Source organism: Diceros bicornis, unplaced genomic scaffold (assembly GCF_020826845.1).
Source record: "Diceros bicornis minor isolate mBicDic1 unplaced genomic scaffold, mDicBic1.mat.cur scaffold_77_ctg1, whole genome shotgun sequence".
NCBI lineage: Eukaryota > Metazoa > Chordata > Mammalia > Perissodactyla > Rhinocerotidae > Diceros > Diceros bicornis.
The window spans coordinates 1876073-1894372 of record NW_026691656.1 but is presented as its reverse complement, the minus strand read 5'-3'; the positions used below and the strand labels follow the sequence as shown (position 1 = coordinate 1894372).

The 18300-nt window shown below is 43.1% G+C and overlaps 1 long non-coding RNA gene across 1 annotated transcript; it reads left to right on the top strand.

The window, feature by feature from the left end:
* Window positions 1–7088: 7088 nt before the first annotated feature.
* On the top strand, window positions 7089–8252 carry LOC131403676 (uncharacterized). The gene is made up of 3 exons (XR_009219473.1): window positions 7089–7159; window positions 7996–8144; window positions 8219–8252. It is a non-coding gene; the product is annotated as an uncharacterized LOC131403676 (long non-coding RNA).
* Window positions 8253–18300: the final 10048 nt, after the last annotated feature.

The window sequence follows — 18300 nt, the reverse complement described above, 5'->3', positions numbered from 1 at the left end:
ATTGAATTTATAGTCCAAATGATGTGTCCACTCTAATTGTTTTATATAATGTGGTGTGATTTGGGACAAATCAGTAACTCCTTCAGAGACAGTGGTAATAATACCCTGAAAAGCATTCTATAGACATTAAATGAAACAAATTATGAGAAACTGCTTTGTAAATTGCAAAACAATCTACTTAAGCTTATTTTTTGTACCAATATTTTCATTTATCCAATCCTTTTTGACTCTACACAACCTGCCTAGACTGAGTTTTATCATTTATTCAACAATAATAATTGGTCAAAATGGTTGACTATTAGAAATTTCATATGGTTCAACTTAATTAATAGGCCATCACAATATTTAATTTGGTTATAATTACAGTTAAATTTTTCATGTTGCCTTACCATTTGCCAGGCACCTTCTAGGCATCTGACATGTATTCACTCATTTAATCCTCACATCAAAGCTATGGTGACAATATTATTAACCCCTATTGTATGGATGAGGAATATTAGAGGTTATATAATTGTCCAAGGTCACACAGCTGATACCCAGGCAGTCCACCTACAAAATCTCATTTAGAGATCCACTAGAGGTCGCGGCGCCTACATCATAAAAGGATCACTCTGGTATCTCTTTGGCCAATAGACCAGAGGGGACTAAGCAAGAAAGCACATGGCTACTGAAATGATCCAGGCAAGCAATTCTGAATACAGGATTTCCTTCATTTTTAAAGCTGAATAATATTCCATTGTATAGATGCCCCAGATTTTCTTCATCCTTTCACCCTCGGATTCACAATTAGGTAGTTTCCATCTCTTGGCTATTGCGAATAATATCGCCGTGCGTTTTGTCAAACGATTTCCTAGCAGTTAGGGAGTTTGAAAAAATTCATCTTATACACATTAGTTACTGTAATGAACTACCTTTCTAAATGTCTAAAGTTTAAATATTTATCATTCTACAGAAATACCTTGCTTAATCATGATTTGTGTTGTTATTAGTTCATGAATTATCTAAGATTTTTGTACAAAAATTTGTTATAATGGCTTTTTTTTTCATTTATTCAGGAACCTGACATAATATGGGTGTTCCCTGATTCTTGATTTTTAGTAGAGTTTTCTAGTAAGCCTTTAGGATAGGAAGTATCTTCCTAGATGTGAGGCAGAGAGCAGAAAAATGATAAAAATGATAGTTATATTTAATTATATCAAAGGATATAAAACTGTCGCTTTGCTAAATTGTTTGTACACACCCTTTGCTTATTTGTAAGATTGGCACATATCATTTTATTAATGAAAAGAAAATTCAATAAACAATTTTAACATAAAACAAGATCTATTGAGAACTTATATGAAAATTTTAGCAATATGCTGTCACCAATTTCCTCATCTGCAAAATGGAGCTAGATAATACCATCTTCCTTATGGGTTGCTGTGAAAATACTCAAGAGTAATGTACGTAAAATGCTTATCACCATGTCGGTGGGAAAGTGATGCCCCATTCATTTTTCCACGGGGATGATGACAGCTTTTTTTACGCTTGAAGTCTGTAGTTTTCAAAATATGTTCTACTGTTGTAAAGTGAATCCTTTTTACAAACTCTTTGTAGAGTTAGATGTTCCCTTTGGAATACAAATTCAGGCTCCCGTGTGTGTGTGTCTATACGCACATCTCTCAAATAATACTTCAAGCCTTATAATGAAAAGCTACCTTCTCCATCTTGACTCTGGTGCCAAAAACAACTTCTTTAATTTTCTGGTTGAAAATCTATACTTCTAAATTAGTTACTCATACAGCATTTTCATTTTTCAGCTTTTGACTATTTATACTTTCTTTCTTCTCTGAAACAATCAGCACGAAGAGTTCTTACATATGTTAAAAACATAATTCCCCTTGCCCGATATAACTATTCAATGAATTAGGATAAATTAAAATTCAATGTCTACTGTTTTATAAGTGTTTGCCATTTTATAGCATATGAATCTTATCCAGAGATGTGCTATGTCACATATTATGAATACATTTTCTTTCTCACTTTTTCCTTTGACCTTTTAAATAGGAAAATTCTCTTGTTTCTTCGTTGTCTTCCTATGGATTCATCACTGGTTCATCTCCTTCCACCGGAAATTTAAATCTCTTTCCAGTAACTTCTGACGCATGAGACGATTCATGGGCTTCAGGTTTTGCTTGGGGACATCCCTCTTGGGCTTCAACATATACACAGGCCCACATATACACAGTATGTCTGGAAGGATAGAGGAGAAAAGGATGTTTATCCCTGTGCAAAAGGACTGGGAGACAGTGGTAGAGTGAGAATATTTTACTGACTTTGCACCACTCTTTGAAGTTTTCCTATATGTCTATCTACGACGTAGTGGCCTCCCTCCCCCCAGATTTTTAAAATTAAAATAGCGTTATATCCTTATCCACCGGCTTGAGACAGCAAGTTGTAGAGAAATGTGAGTATATGATCCAATTTTTTAACGAAATTAAGAAAAGCAAACCCGCACAAAAAATTTATAATTTTAAATATGGGCACTTCATTCTATGAGTCTGTGTAAAGGTGGGGAAAGGAATGAAAAAAAGCTGTTCAACATTCAGCTACCTGTACAGTCTAGGGGTCCAGGGAAAGCGGCACATCCAGCCCTGCCCCTGGAGCTGATTTCCTCCCCCTGTGAAGTCTGCCTGACTTATTCCAGCCCAACCTCCGCCTCTTCCCGCCCCTGGAACTAGTCTCCGCCCACAACGTTCGCGCCTGGCTCCGCCCACAGCCTGGTCTCCCACCACACCCTTGTCCCCACCCACAGCCCCGCCACTACAGCTGGTTTCCACCCACAGCCCCGCCCCTAGACCTGGTCCCTGTCCCTGGTGAGGACCCAGCCTGCGACCCGGCCTCTAACTCACTCTAGAAACTAGACACCTCCCCCGATGCTGGGGTGCGTGGCCCCGCCCCGCTCCGCAAGCTGCCTCAACCCGGGGCCCCCAAACGTCCGTCCTCCTCGAACTTCCGTCCTCCCGGAATGCCCGCCCGAGACCGGAAGCGGAAGCGCGGGCGGCGCCGTGGATGGAGCGGGGGGCTTCGGGGTGTGTTCCGTCTTCTAGGCGCGGATCGGATTCTCGTGGATGTTCGGTCTAAGGGGCGGGGCGCGGTGAGCTGCGTGTGGTCCCGGCTCGGGTAGGGGTCCAGGGAGGGGCCCGGGCTGCAGGCAGCCCCGTCAGGGACCAGCGTCCCTCTGTCCCCCCGCAGCCCCGTTTCCCCCGGGCTGTTCGCTCAGGGCCCCCGAGGCTGCTGTTCCTCCAGGCTCCGGGCGCCACCGTCCCCTCCTCAGAGTCCCCGTCACCATCCTCCCTGTGATTTTGTCCCCAGGGGGCTTATCCGCATCTGCAGGCGGTGTTTGGGTTGTTACAAATGGGGGCGCTCCTGCCGTCTAGAGGGGGAGGCAGGAATGCTGCTCAGCATCCTCCAGGGCCCAGGACAGCCCGACAGAGAATTATCTGGCCCCAAATGTCAGTGGTGCCAAGGTTGAGAGACCTGCTCCAGGGCCTGAAAATCTCCTGAGCCCTGAATGAAGTGTGGAAATTGTTGACAAGTCAGCGAGTCACTAACAGGGTCCCTAAATGACAAGCTTGTTTAAAGGGTCCAGAGTCACCAAAAAGTCTCTGTCCAGCCAAGTGAGTTGAGCAACTCAAGTGCACACAGCACGAAACTGCTTTCTCCCATCTTGGGGAGCAGGTGGCTGGATAGGAATCAGGAAAATCCAGTCACAGCCTACAGTTACAGTTAAATCAGTAAATACAAAAAAAGAAGAGTGAGTGGGGTGTCTTTTCCATCCAACACCCTATAAAAGGCCTCAAAAGCTTGTTTGTGCTTTTTTTCCCCCCTCAGACACGAAAAGCATCAATGGAGCTCAAGTTTGAGGTGAAACCAGGCTCAGGGTCCACCCGTCCTCGCTGATCCATGGATTTCTGTGTGACCAGGTGAGTACCCTGTGGACTTGGTACCAAGAGGTTCTGGCAGCCTCTGCTGTGCCGAAGACCTGTCACTGGGGTTTCCTGGGCTCAGGTTGTCACCACATGCACTCACTGAGAGTGAAGGTATCTTGAGAAAAATTATTGATGTTGGATGGATTATATTCAAGGGAAAGATGGTAAACTGTGTGTGGTTCTGTGCGGTAAATATTTCAGTAAGTAGAGTTATATGCAAATAAGAACATATGAAACAAACGTAAATAACTGCAAATGTGTATTATAGTAGAAAATATAGATTTACTTGCATTGCATAATACTCAAAAGTCAGGATTTATATATATTATAAATACAGAAATGTTTTGCATGTGTATGTAGTTTTAGAAGACATCCCATGAAATATTAGCAGGGATACTCAGCAGCATTCCTTAGAACCATTCAATTTGACTTCTAAAGTCCTATAAATACTCCACAAAAATGTGAACTAGAGGAGCATTCAGGGAAAAAGATGATTTGAACTTCTTTGTATTAATAACAAATTTAAAATTGAATTTGCCAGTAGCCAGATTTATTTTGAGCATTTTTTTCTTTATGACATTTCAAATCATTTGGAGGAATACTAAGCAACACTGTAGATTTAAGGGAAAGGCACCAGTCTCCAAAAAGACTGTCCTCACCACTTTGCCTTCTAAAGGGAATTAACTTTGTTTCTTGAAACTTTTCTAAAATAACGGTCTGGTGATTCACGTTGCAGAGAATCTTGTTAAGTACTTTTGTATTTAGTTGTTGGCTTCTACTAATTGTGTGTGTGTGTGCCTTTTTCATTCTAGCTTTCTTGTACATTCTTGAGGGGAATGTGTTCTTGTCATGCAATAGATAGTCTCTGAGTGTATAATTTATGGTGACCAACCATCCTCGTTTATTCAGGACAGAGGGGTTTTCCAGGACACAGGATGTTTAGTGTTCAAACGAGGGCAGTCCTAGACAAACCGGGATGGTTCCTCATCTCATGAGCCAGGCCTTGGGCCACATGCATGGGGACCTGGAGAACTAGAAAGACCTTGTCCCACCTCCATGGAATTTATGTTGAATTTGGATTTTAGACAGTTAATGATGAGAGTGATGTGGGAGTTTGTCACAAGGGGAATCAACCTGAGGGGCAAGGGAATTCCTATTGAGAAGGACTGATATTTAGCTTGAGAGCTAGATTTGGGACTGGATTTAGCTAGTTGGAGTGTTAGACTGGAGTGGAGGGTGTGAGAGTGTGTTCAAGAGAGCGTTTCCGGCAGAGGGACCCGCATGAGGACACCCCTGAAGCAGAGAGCCTGGTGTGTCCATGAACTGATAAGAGGGATGTCTGAACCGAGTCAACACAGGGGGAGGGGTGTGAGCCACACCGGCTTGGGGAAACAGGCTGGAGCAGATCACGGGTGACTTGGGACTCTGTTCTAAGACCAGTGGGAAGACTCTGGAGAGATGCGAGTAGAAGGATGATGTAATTAGCGTTTGGTATAAGCACGGGGGTTAAAATAGACTTCATCGTTAAGAATGAAGATTTAAGAGGCAAGATGGGAGGTGCTGGGAATAAGATTAGGAATAAGATGATTCTTTCCTACGCCTGGCTGATTGCTGTGGAGTAGGAAAGAAGTATAAAGAAAAGACCTTGGAATGTAGAGCCGAAAGAACGTAACGGTACTTTCTTGCCTGCATGTGTAAGATGGCACAGGGCACTGACTGTGCTCCTTGCTGCTGTCCGTGCAGACCTGCAGGTGTCCCCTCGCCCAGGTCTGTGTGTTCACCCCTCTTTGCCACTCACATGCCCCCCTCCACATCCTAAAGGAAGTCAGGCCTTACTTGTGAGGGGGTTGTCTCACACGGGAGACACCTAGGAGAGCCCCCGCAGGCATCAGAGCTGCCCCTTCAGCAGCTCCCTCAGCCTCCTCCTTTCCCCTCTCTCGCCTTCCACACCCAGAAGGACCCCTGCTCAGTATTCCACATCCCCATGTTCTTACTCCCCCAGTCTTGAGAAGGGTGGGGCAGCCACTGGGGTGGATATCATCTGCACCTTCCACTCTGACCCGCGCAGGTCCGGGTCTGGACAGAGAGTGACTCTACTGGGAGTTGAGCCATGAGACCCAGGGCTTCTCCCACCTGGGTTCCTTCACCCTGGACGGGGACAGCCTCTATGTCAGTAGTGAGGGGCTGTGCTACAGCCATGCTGTCTCTCCCAGTCGGAGTTCTGTGTTGCCTCCTTTGCTCTAAAGTGAGCTGTGATCCATCTCTCTATCCTCCCAGTCTAGGTTGAGTCTAGCAATCACTGTGTGATCACTGGGTCCAGCCACCTTCCATCTCGTTGCCTCCCCCTTGAACACCCCTCCCCTCTTCCCCTCTGCTTTCCCCTCTGATTTTCCCACAAAGGTCACTACATCCTCCCTCTTCTTAATCCTTTATGATCACCCCAACTCTTGCTCAGCTCCTCTCGCCTTCTCTCCACAGGTTACACCTATGGAGCCGTGGCCCCGACTAGCACCAGTGAGTATTCCTGATCTCCTGGGTCCCATCCGCATTTGGGGTTGAGGAGCACATGTTCTCCTACACCTGCTGTCCTTGGTGAGGGAAGGACCTGGAAGGGCCCTAATTCATCCTTTCTCTCCCTCCCGGGTTCTGGTGGAGAGTCTCAGCCCAGGGTGAGAAAGCCTTAGACACAGACATGTTCTCCACCACATTCTGACCCCACGTGGTTTTCACTTTAATTCTGCTAAAGTGCCGCCCTTGGTCCTCCTTTTCCACATATCCCATCCGTCTGTCCAGTTTTCTGCCCATCCATCTGTCTCTTCTCCGAGTTCAGTCTCTCTTGTTCACCTATCTCTCTCTCGGGCTCCTCTCATCCACAGGCTTGCTCATCTCTCTACTCACACAGTCACCCATCCCCTCGCTCTCATTTATGCTTCATCTGTGAATGGTGGTCCTGGGACAGCCACTGCTGGAGCCCGTGTGAGCTTGGGGGCTCCTCCCACTCTATCCCTCCCTGAAGACAGCCATCGCCACAGCTCCCGAGCCAGCCATCACGTCCCTGCATACTTGATCATCACCCGTGCCACGAGAAGCCACCACAGCTATCTGGGAGCACCTTTTCCTTCCCAAGAGAAGCTCTCCGGCCCCACTCCTCCACCAGCCAGTTGTGATCCAGGAGCTGGGAAGCCAGGGTGTGAAATTCTAGTTTTAGGGCAATCATTCTGATCACAAAGATTATACCAACGATTTAGTCTAAGGCCAGACCTCAGAGAGCCTCTAGTCTTGTGAAATTAACACACCATTATAATACAATGTGGGATGTTTCGGGGAGAGGCACCTGGCATAATTTGGAGGGGAAGAGCTTGTTAGAGAAAGTTTCACCACAATGGAGTCTTTAAGAATGTGTAGGAGGGACCCTGGCAAATAGAGGATGAAGGGTTTTCCTGGCAGAGTGGATTCCATGAGCAAGGTCTCCAGACAGAAACAACATGCCGTAAGGGGAGAATTGAAACGAATTTGGGTTGCATGAAGCATGAAGTTTAACCCGCAGTAGATGGATAAAATGAGACTGAAAGGTCAGCAGGAACCAGATTGAGTAGAGCCTTGAGTGCCAGGTCAAGAAGGTTGAACTAAACAGTGAAGGCCATAGGGAGCCATGGGTGGTACTAGAGCAGTGTTGGCCCTAGTGAGGTATTCATTTCAGAAAGATTCTTCTAGTGGTCCATGTAGAAAATCCTTTAGATAGAGCATCCACTGAGCCTGCTGTGGTGTTGGTCCGGGTGAAGGAAGTTAAAACCTGAGCTGTGACAGGGATGGAGTGTATGTGAGGACCAGTGTGCAACTGGAATTGATGTTACTGGGAGGAAGGAGGAGCTGAGCAGATATGCTGGTTCTGACTTGGGTGACCACATGGGTGGGTGGTGGTGCCACTGGGAAAGAAGACGACAGATTATAATGGTTGCAGCACTCTGGTCTGTTCTCAGGCCAGCTCTCAGTGATGGCCATCGCTCTCCCTCTCATCTTGCAGCTTTGGGGCACAACCTGAAGACCCTCACAGTCAATGTCACCATATCCACCCTCCGGTATTCATCAGACAGGAGGAACAGCTCAGCTACGTTCAACTCCACTGAGAAGGTCCTGCAGAGCCTGGTGAGACCCTGGTCCCAGCAGCTCCTGGTGGGTTAAATCCCACCCAGCTCCTCCCCTAACCCCTGTCCCTCCTGATCCTCCTCCTCCTCCTTCCTCCCCAGCTGGATCCTTGTTCAAGAAGAGCAGCCTGGGCCCATTCTACTCGATTTGCAGCCTAGTTTCCCTCAGGTGAGAACCTCCCCTGAGCATTTGCCCCTAATGACCACTTTTGTGACCACCCCTCCTTGTCTCCCCACTGTCCTCCCATTTCCTCCTTCCAGTTCTGGCCCCCATCCCCAGAGGTTACAGGACCTCTCTCTAGAGTCCCCACATCTCTCTCTACCCAGGCCTGAGAAGGATGGGGCAGCCACCAGTGTGACGCTGTCTGCACTCACCACTCTGATCCTGTGGGCCACGATGCCTTTGTGCTGGGAGCGGAGAGTCTCCACCTGTCTGCTCTTCCTCTCAGTGGCTCCAGGATCTGCATCCCAGAGTTTATCCATCCAGAGAGAGCACCAGATACATTTCTGCATCATCATCGGGAACCTCAGCAACCTGGAGCCCACATTCTCAGAGTACACCGCCCTGCTGGGGGACACCCAGGACCAGGTGGGGTCTTCCCTCTCCCGTCACTCCTTGCCCTGAGGGCACCGTCATTCTTCCGCCTGACTTACATCTGTTACGTGATTGTTTCAACCCTTCATTTTCCCTGCGTGTCTGGGTTCTCTCAGTGTCCAGAGGTGATGTCCTAGCTGCCTTGCCCATTTCTCACGTGGGTAAACTGAAGCTCAGAAATGGGAGTATTGTGCCTAAGGTCACACAGTGAGTTAGGGGCAGAGCCAGGATTTGAAGTCAGGTCTCCCTTGCCCCAAGGTCTGTGATCTTTCACTTGCTCCAGTGGCGCCCTGCATGCCCAGGAAACCTCCATCTCACCCACATTCCCTTGCGTTTGTTCTAGGTCACCAAGCTCTAGAGAGGCAGCCAGCTGTGAGCCATATTCCACTCCTGCCTGGTCACCGACTTGATGTAGGTTGAGGAGATTGGAAGCATTGGCTGAGCTAGTGGCTGATGACTCTGAGCTCAAGTGACACATCCTTGATGTGGAAGTTACTGACATGGTGCCCATTCTGCCTCACATCCTTGTCAGCTAATCCTACCATCTCCTTCCATAGGTTTTCAGGAGATGAGAAAAGCATTAACATTTGGGGCCACCAACCTCCAGCATCCTCCTCCTCCTCCTCTTCTGGAGACTTTCAACAAATATCAGCAGTCTAACTGTGCTCTCCAGTAGTGCAGCCATTAAGCACATGGGGCAATTTAAATTTTTTATACACCTATTGAGATACGGTTCACATATTGTGTGTGGGGAGGAGTGTATTTTTTAGGTTTTTCTATATACAATATCTTCTCATTTGCAAAACAAATAGTTTGACCTCTTACATTCCAATCTGGGTTTCTTTTATTCCTTTTTCTTGCCTAATTGCCCTCATTAGAACCTCTAGTACCTGTGATTAACATACGAGCTAAGGGAAGACGTCATTGTCTTGTCCCTGGTCTTAGGGGGAAATTTTCAGTCTTTCACCTTTGAATATGGTGTTAGCTGCGGGTTTTTCATCGATGCTATTTATAGGTTGAGAAAGTTTTTTCTATTCCTAATTTGTTGAGTGTTTTCTTTTTTAGACATGAAGGGCGTTGTATTTTGTCAAATTCTTTTCTGTATATGTGGTTGAGATTGCGTGGTATTGGCCCTTATTCTATTAATATGGTGTATTACATAATCAAGTTTTCAGATATTAAGCAAACCCTTCAACAAGAGGTGAGAGATTAAGATGTTCTCAAGACTTTCCTGGGCATGCCATAGCCCTGAGCCCTTGTGGCCTTCTAGATGCCCGCAAATACACTGCAGCTTTTCAAAGGCCCCTCGGACATCACATTCACCCAATTTTTCTTCCAAGTTTTTGGCTCGCCTCTTGCCTGTCTCAGCTGGTATCACTCCCTCAGGCAACTACAATAGAAAACAATTAGCCCTGATTGTTTTTAGCAAGTGCCCTAGGGTCGGACTTTCCTCCCTGGGCAAGCTCTGAGTCAAGTAACAACAAGCCCTGAACATGGGGCTTTTTCGGGGACCTGCCAGGCAGGTCAGCTAGTGACAGTTCGGTGTGGATGGGTTTTTGAGAGCTCCAAACCCATTATGGCTGTTGTGCTGCTGGATGTCTCAGCCACTATAGTTCTGAGACTGATCGTTTTCAAAGTTATGGAGGATATTGTGAGAGCAGGATGGGAATAGTGCAAGATATAGTGCCACAAACTTGGCTCCCTTTATCAAGATTCCACCATATTTCTTCACTAAACCCTCCTCAGATTCTTACAAGCCGTTGATTAATTTCTAGACTTTTGAAACGTTGATTTTGACCATTTTTACCAGTGTTCTCATTGTTTTCATGCATTTGCAGAAGTCCTTACTCCAAAGTTTCAAAAATGTTCTCCCTGTGGTTATTTATTTATAAATTAATTACTTTAAATGAAATTATATGAGAAATTAAGTTCCTGACTTACACACACTAGCCACATTTTAAGTGCTGGATAACAACATGGGGCTAATAATGAGTGTATTTGGTAGTGCAGACAAATGTTTACATTATTGCAGAAAGTTCTCTTGGACAGGACCCTGAAGCAGGGAATCTAGAATCAATGTAGAATTCCAGACACCCTTGTTCATCCCTTGTGCTCTTCCAGGTCTGTCCCCCACAGTAACCACACTGGAGCGTACTCCCAGTGTGCCTTGCTGCCTCGGCACAGAGACTGGACAGAGTTGCCATCTATGAGGAATCCCTGCGGCTGACCCAGAATGGTACCCAGCTGCAGAACTTGACCCTGGACAGGAAGAATATCCTTGGGGATGATACGGCTCCCTGGTCATTGGGAAAGAAAGTGAGGCCATTCCGGGGACTCTGGATGCTTGGGGATGAGCGAGCATTGAACTTTCTCAGGCTGGCAGGAGGTGGCGTAGTCCCCTCGTCTTTACCCACCATTGAGAGAGAGAAAAGGAAACCAGTGTAACATAGGAGGCCCTCACCTTCTCCTAGACAGCTCTGTGACCTAAAGGTAGTCACCTCCCCTCTCTGGACTTTTGTTTCCTTATCTCTGCACTGACAGCAACTGGGCCAGATCGTCAGTGAGGGCCTCCAGCTGTGTGTGAAACAGACTTACAGGTTTGGGTGTGGATGTAGTTTCTGATCCACAGGCTATAGTTTGCCAAGTCCAGCTGTAGATGAGCACCAATGGGCTAGAAATTTCTGATGTGGTGGAATGTTCTATATCTGTGCTGTCCAGTGCACAGCTGCATGTTGCTGTTGAGTACTGGAAGGATGGTGCTGTGACTGGTCATTATTGTTACTGATTTTTAATGTTACTGAGGTACTAGAATTTTTATTTTATTTAACTAAAATTAATTTTAATTCAAAAAGAGACTCGTTGCTGCTCCATATCAGACGGCACACCTCTAAGAGGTTGTCTGGGTAGAGGTACAAGTAGGAGGACCTGCACCCCTCCCCCCATGCCCACTGGGTGCTGTGTGTCCTCCGCTCCTGGAGTTTATGTTGTAGGTGGCAATAACAAGAATGGAGAATTGAAACTTATCAATTATTTGATGTGAACAAACTCATACTTGCAGGTGGAAATCAGAGAAGACTTCCTGCAGGAAATTACATTGTAGGTTAATCCTAGAAAATGAATATTAAGCAAATAGATAAAGGAGAAGGGGATGATGTGTTTGTAGGCACGGAAGAACACTTTTGAGTTGGATTTTACAAATTTAGAGAGATCCCATAGGCTTGCCAACTGTGATGACCCATTCTGCCCCCGGCTGTCATAAGAAAGTCCAGCCCAAATTCAGTCCTCTGTGCCCAGAGGTATGAATTTGGTTTAATTTATTACACTTTTGTTCTGTGATAATGGTCTTGGATTTTGTAGCAAAGTGTGCTCACTTTTTAGAGATGGAAACTAAAATTGGGTGAAACATCATGATGCCTACTTGACTTTAATATTTCATTGAAAACATGGGATGAATTAAGGGTGGCAAGTTTTAATAATTTATACATTGATGCAATATACTTTTAATTAGATGGAATATACATTGTTAAATCTAGATGCTGGATGTTTATGAGACTGTTCCCTTTATTTTTCTGTGTCTAAAAAGTTTTATTAAAAAGAGTGAAACACACACACATGCATTCTCCATTTCATTCACTTCTAGAATATTCTCCCAACAGAGATGATACCTTGACTGAGAAGCCAGGTAAACCTGCAGGATGCCTCAGCCCATGGTAGGGGGCGAGTATCTTGATGCTGTGCCTCATCGAAGAGAACCATGTGCACAGGGTCTTAGATGATGAGGAAAGTTGGCCAACCCTTGTCAAGGACAGTTGAGGCACTGTGGGGTCACCAGGAGCCCTGGGGTGATGACAGGACGTGGCTCATCCCAACACATGTCTCCCCAGACCTCCTCTTCTGGGCCCTCATCCTCATCTGCTTGGCGGGACTCCTGGTGCTTATCACATACATGATCTGCTGTGTCCTGGTAAGCCATGACGTGTTGATTGTCTTCTTACTATTGGGTTGTAAGAGCTCTTTATATATTATAAATACATGTCCTTTTCTAGCGATATGTTTTGCAGATGTTTTCTCCCAATCTGTGCATGGCTTGCCTTCTCCTTCACCACATGAGTCATTGGGGAAATGTAAGTGACAGTCATCATGAGATTCCACCACACTTGAGAATGGCTAAAATTAAAAAGACTGACTATAGCAAGTGTTGTTGAAGATGTCAACTCACTGAAACTCTCATCGAGTGTTCGTGAAAAATAGCTTGGATGCGTCTTTAAAATTACATACGTCTACCCAGCCATTCCTCTCCTAGGAATCCATCCAAGGGAAATAAACACGTATGTCTATACACAGACTTGTACACACATGTTGATAACAACCTATTTATATTAGATAAAAATGGAAAACAACCCAAATGTCCATCTACTGGTGAACAGATACACAAAGTGTGGTGTATCCCCACAGTGGGATACTATTCAACCATAAAGAGGAATGAATTATATTTTTTCTTTTTTAATTATTCTATTGAATTTATAAAGGGTTTTAACATTGTGTAATTTCGGGTGTTCATTATTATCTGTGAATTTCTGTATAGACTGCATCATGCTTACCAACGGTAGTCTAACTTTTATCCATCACCATGCATATGTGCCACTTTAACTCTTTCACTCAACACCCAGCCCCCTTCCCCTCTGGTAACCACTAATCTGTTCTCTTTATCCCTGTGTATGTTTATCTTCTACATATGAGTGAAATAATGCTAAGTGTCTTTGTCTGGCTTATTTCGTTTATCATCATACCCTCAAGGTCTATCCAGCTTGTTGCAAACAGGACGATCTTGTCTTTTTCTCTGACTGAGTAGTAGTCCATTGTATATAATACATACCACATTTTCTTTATCTGTTCGTCTGTAGCAGGGCACTTGGATTGCTTCCATGTCTTGGCTATTGTGAATAATGTCGCAGTGAACACAGGGGTACGTAAATCTCTTTGAATTGTTGATTTCAATTTCTTTGGATAAATACCCAGTAGTGGGATAGCTGGAAGGTATGATATTTCTATTTTTAATTTTTTGAGAAATCTCCATACTGCTTTCCCTGGTGGCTGCACCAGTTTGCATTCCCACCAGCAGTGTGTGAGGGTGACCTTTTCTCCTTGTCCCCTCCAACATTTGTTATTTTTTATCTTGGAATTTATAGCCATTCTGACAGGTGTAAGATGATCTCTCATTGTAGTTTTGATTTGAATATCCCTAATAATTAGTGATGATATACATCTTTTCATGTGTCTGTTGGCCTTCTGTATATCTTCTTTGGAAAAATGTCTGTTCATCTCCTCTGCCCATTTTTAGATTGGATTATCTGGTTTTTTGTTGTTGGGTTGTATGAGTTGTTTATATATTTTGAAGATTAACCCCTTGTCAGATATATGATTTGCAAATATTTTCTCCCAGTTAGTGGGTTGTCTTTTCGTTTTTTTTTTTTTTTTGTGAGGAAGATCAGCCCAGAGCTAACATCTGTGCTAATCCTCCTCTTTTTTTCTGAGGAAGACCGGCTCTGAGCTAACATCTATTGCCAATCCTCCTCTTTTTTTTCCCCCAAAGTCCCAGTTGATAGTTGTATGTCATAATTGCACATCCTTCTAGTTGCTGTATGTGGGACGCAGCCTCAGAATGGCCGAACAAGCGGTGCTTCTGTGCGCCTCTGGGATCCGAACCTGGGCAGACAGTAGCGGTTCGCGTGCACTTAACCACTAAACAACGGGGCCGGCACTGGCTTTTTGTTTTGTTCATCGTTTCCTTTGCCTTGCAGAAGCCTTTTAGTGTCATATAGTCCCATTTGTATATTTTTTCTTTTCTTTCCCTTGCCTGAGTAGACATGGTATTGTAAAAGATGCTACTAAGACCGATGTCACAAACTGTACTGCGTATATTTTCTTCCAGGAGTTTTATGCGTTCAAGTGTTAGAGTCAAGTCTTTTATCCAGTTCAACTTAATTTTTGTGTAGGGTGGAAGATAATGATCTACTTTCATTCATTTGCATGTGGCTGTCCAGTTTTCCCAACAACATATATTGAAGAGACATCTCTTTCTCCATTGTATGATCTTGGCTCCATTGTCAGAGATTAACTGACCACAGATGTGTGGTTTTCTTTCTGGGCTTTCAGTTCTGTTCCATTGATCTATGAGTCTGCTTTTGTACCAACACCATGCCATTTTGATTACTGTAGTTATGTAATATATTTTCAAGTTTGGATTGTGATGCCTCCTGCTTTGTTCTTTCTTCTCAGGATTGCTTTGCCTGTTCAAGGTCTTTTGTTATCCCGTATACATTTTAAGATTCTGTGTTCTATTTCTATGAAGAATGTCATTGGGATTCTCATTGGGATTGCATTGAATCTGTAGATTACTTTAGGTAATATGGACATTTTAACTGTGTTTATTCTTCCAATCCGTGTGCATGGAATATCTTCCCATTACTTCAGGTCATCACTGATTTCTCTCAATAATGTCCTATAGTTTTCATTGTATAGGTCTTTAACCTCTTTGGTTAAATTTATCCCTAGACACTTTTTTCTTTTTGTTGCAGTTGTAAATGGGATTGTATTCTTGAGTTCTTTTTCTGTTAGTTCATTATTAGAGTATAGAAATGCAACTGATTTTTGTAAGTTGATCTTGTACGCTGCAACTTTGCTGTAGTTGTTGATTATTTCTAATAGTTTTCTGTTGGATTTTTTAGGGTTTTCTATATTTACAATCATGTCATCTGCAAAGAGCAAGAGTTTCATTTCTTCCTGTCCAATTTGGATTCCTTTTATTTCTTTTTCCAGCCTAATTGCTCTGGCCAAAACCTCCAGTAGTATGTTGAATGAGAGTGGCGAGAGTGGGCACCCTTGTCTTCTTCCTGTTCTCAGAGGAATGGCTTTAAGTTTTTTACCATTAAGTATGATGGTGGCTGTGGTTTTGTGATATATGGCCTTTATTCTGTTGAGTTACGTTCCTTCTATACCCATTTTGTTGAGAGTTTTTATCATAAATGGATGTTGCATCTTGTCAAATCCTTTCTCTGCACCTGTGGAGAGGATCATGTGATTTTTATTCCTCATTTTGTTAATGTGGTGTATCACATTGATTGATTTGCAGATGTTGAACCATCCCTGTATCCCTGGTATAAATTCCACTTGATCATGGTGTATGATCCTTTTAATATATTGCTGTGTTCGATTTGTTGATATTTAGCTGAGGATTTTTGCAGCTGTGTTCATCAGCGATATTGGCCTGTAATATTCCTTCTTTGTGCTATCCTTGCCTGCTTTTGCTGTCAGGGTGATGTTGGCCTCATAGAATGAATTAGGAAGTGTTCCATCTTCTTCAACTGTTTGGAATAATTTTAGAAGCATAGGTATTAAATCTTGTTTGAATATTTGGTAGAATTCTCCAGAGAAGCCATCTGGTCCTGGACTTTTGTTTTTTGGGAGGTTTTTGATGACAATTTCGTTCTCTTTACTTGTGATTGGTCTGTTCATTTTCTCTATTTCTTCTTGATTCAGTTTTGGGAGGTTGTGTGAATCTAAGAATTTATCTATTTCTTTTAGTTTATCCAATTTGGTGGCATGTAAGTTGTTCAGTGTATTCTCTTATTGTCCTTTGGATTTCTGTGGTATCTGTTGTAATTTCTCCTCTTTCATTTCTAATTTTATGTCTTTGAGCCTTCTCTCTTTTTTTCTTAGTGAGGCTGGCTAAGGGTCTGTCAATTTTGTTTCAATCTTCTCAAAGAACCAGCTCTTTGTTTCATTGATCCTTTCTACTGTTTTTTTAGTCTCTATTTCATTTTTTTCTGCTCTAATTTTTATTATTTCCCTCATTCTGCTGACTTTAGGCTTCATTTATTCTTCATTTTCTGGTTCTATTAGGTGTAGTTTAAGGTTACTTATTTGGTATTTTTCTTGTTTGTTGAGCTGTGCTTATATTGCTATGAATTTCCTTCTTAGAACTGCTTTTGTTGCATCCCATAAGAGTTGTTTTGTTGTCTTTCCATTTTCGTTTGTCTTCAGGTATTTTTAGATTTCTCCTTTGATTTGTTCATTGATCCAATGGTTCTTCAGTCATGTGTTCTTTAGTCTCCACATATTTGTGATTTCCCCATCTTTTTTCTTGTAGTTGATTTCAAGTGTCATAGCATTGTGGTCAGAAAAGAAGCTTGATATGATTTCAATCTTTAATTTATTCAGGCTTGCCTTGTTTCATAATATATAATCTATCTTTGAGACTGTTCCATGTGCACTTAAGAAGAATGTGTATTCTGCTGTTTTGGGAGGGTATGCTCTATGTATATCGATTAAGTTCATCTGATCATATGTTTCATTTAATTTCACTATTCACTTGTTGCCTTTCTCTGCATCATCTATCCATGGATGTAAGTGGGGTGTTCAGGTCCCCTGCTATTATTGTGTTACTGTTAATTTCTCCCTGTGGGTCTATTAAAAGTTGCTTTATATTCTTTTGTGCTGCTGTGTTAGGTGCATACATATTTATAAGTGTTATGTCCTCTTGGTGGAATGTCCCCTTTATCATTATATACCGCCTCTCTTTGTCTCTCATAGTCTTTTTTATCTTGAAGTCTGCATTGTCTGATATAAGTATGGCAACACCTACTTTCTTTTATTTGCCATTTGCTTGGAGTATTGTCTCCTTTCCCTTCATTCTGAGCCTGTTTGTTTTTAGAGCTGAGATGTGTTTCCTGGAGGCAGCATATTGTTGGGTCTTGTTTTCTAATCCACCTCACCACTCTGTGTTTGTTGATTGGGGAATTCAATCGATTTACATTTAGAGTGATTATTGATACATGAGGGCTTAATCCCACCTAATCTATATTTCCATTGTTTCTCTTCCTTTTTGTTTCTGAATATCATTTCACTTTGGGGGTTTTCTGGGGAGGTTTTCTCTTTTTTTATGATCTATGGCTCTGTTCTGACTTTTTCTTTGCTGGTTACTGTGAGGTTTGTATGAAGATCTCATAGATGAGATAGTCCATCTTCTGATAGGCTCTTATCTCCATTAGTCTAAGCAGGTTCCATCCCTTTCCTCTTCTCCTTCTGAGTTATTGTTGTCACAAGTCATTCATTTTTGTGTTGTGCGTTTGTGACTATGTTGAAGTGTTTATAGTTACTTTTGATGCTTTCCTTCCCTTCTTCTTTTAAGTCATAATTAATTATTTGCTACCCTGTTGTGAAACAGAGCTGTAGCTTTCTGATTTTGTCTGTCTATTTATCTCTTTGCTCATAGCTTTGTAGACATTTGCCATCATTTTATTTCTGGTATGAGGACGTTCTTGATCATTGCTTGTATGAGTTATCTAGTGTCGTTGAACTCCCTCAGCCTTTGTTTATCTGGGAAAACTTTTATTTCTCCATTGTATCATAAGGATCAGTTCACTGGATAGCATATTCTTGGCTGAAAGTTTTTGCCTTTCAGTATTTTTAACATATCATTCCATTCTTTCCTTGCCTGTAAAGTTTCTGCCAAGAAATATGCTGAAAGCCTGATAGGGGTTCCTTTGTAAGTTATTTTCTTCTGTCTTGTTTCCCTTAATATTTTTTC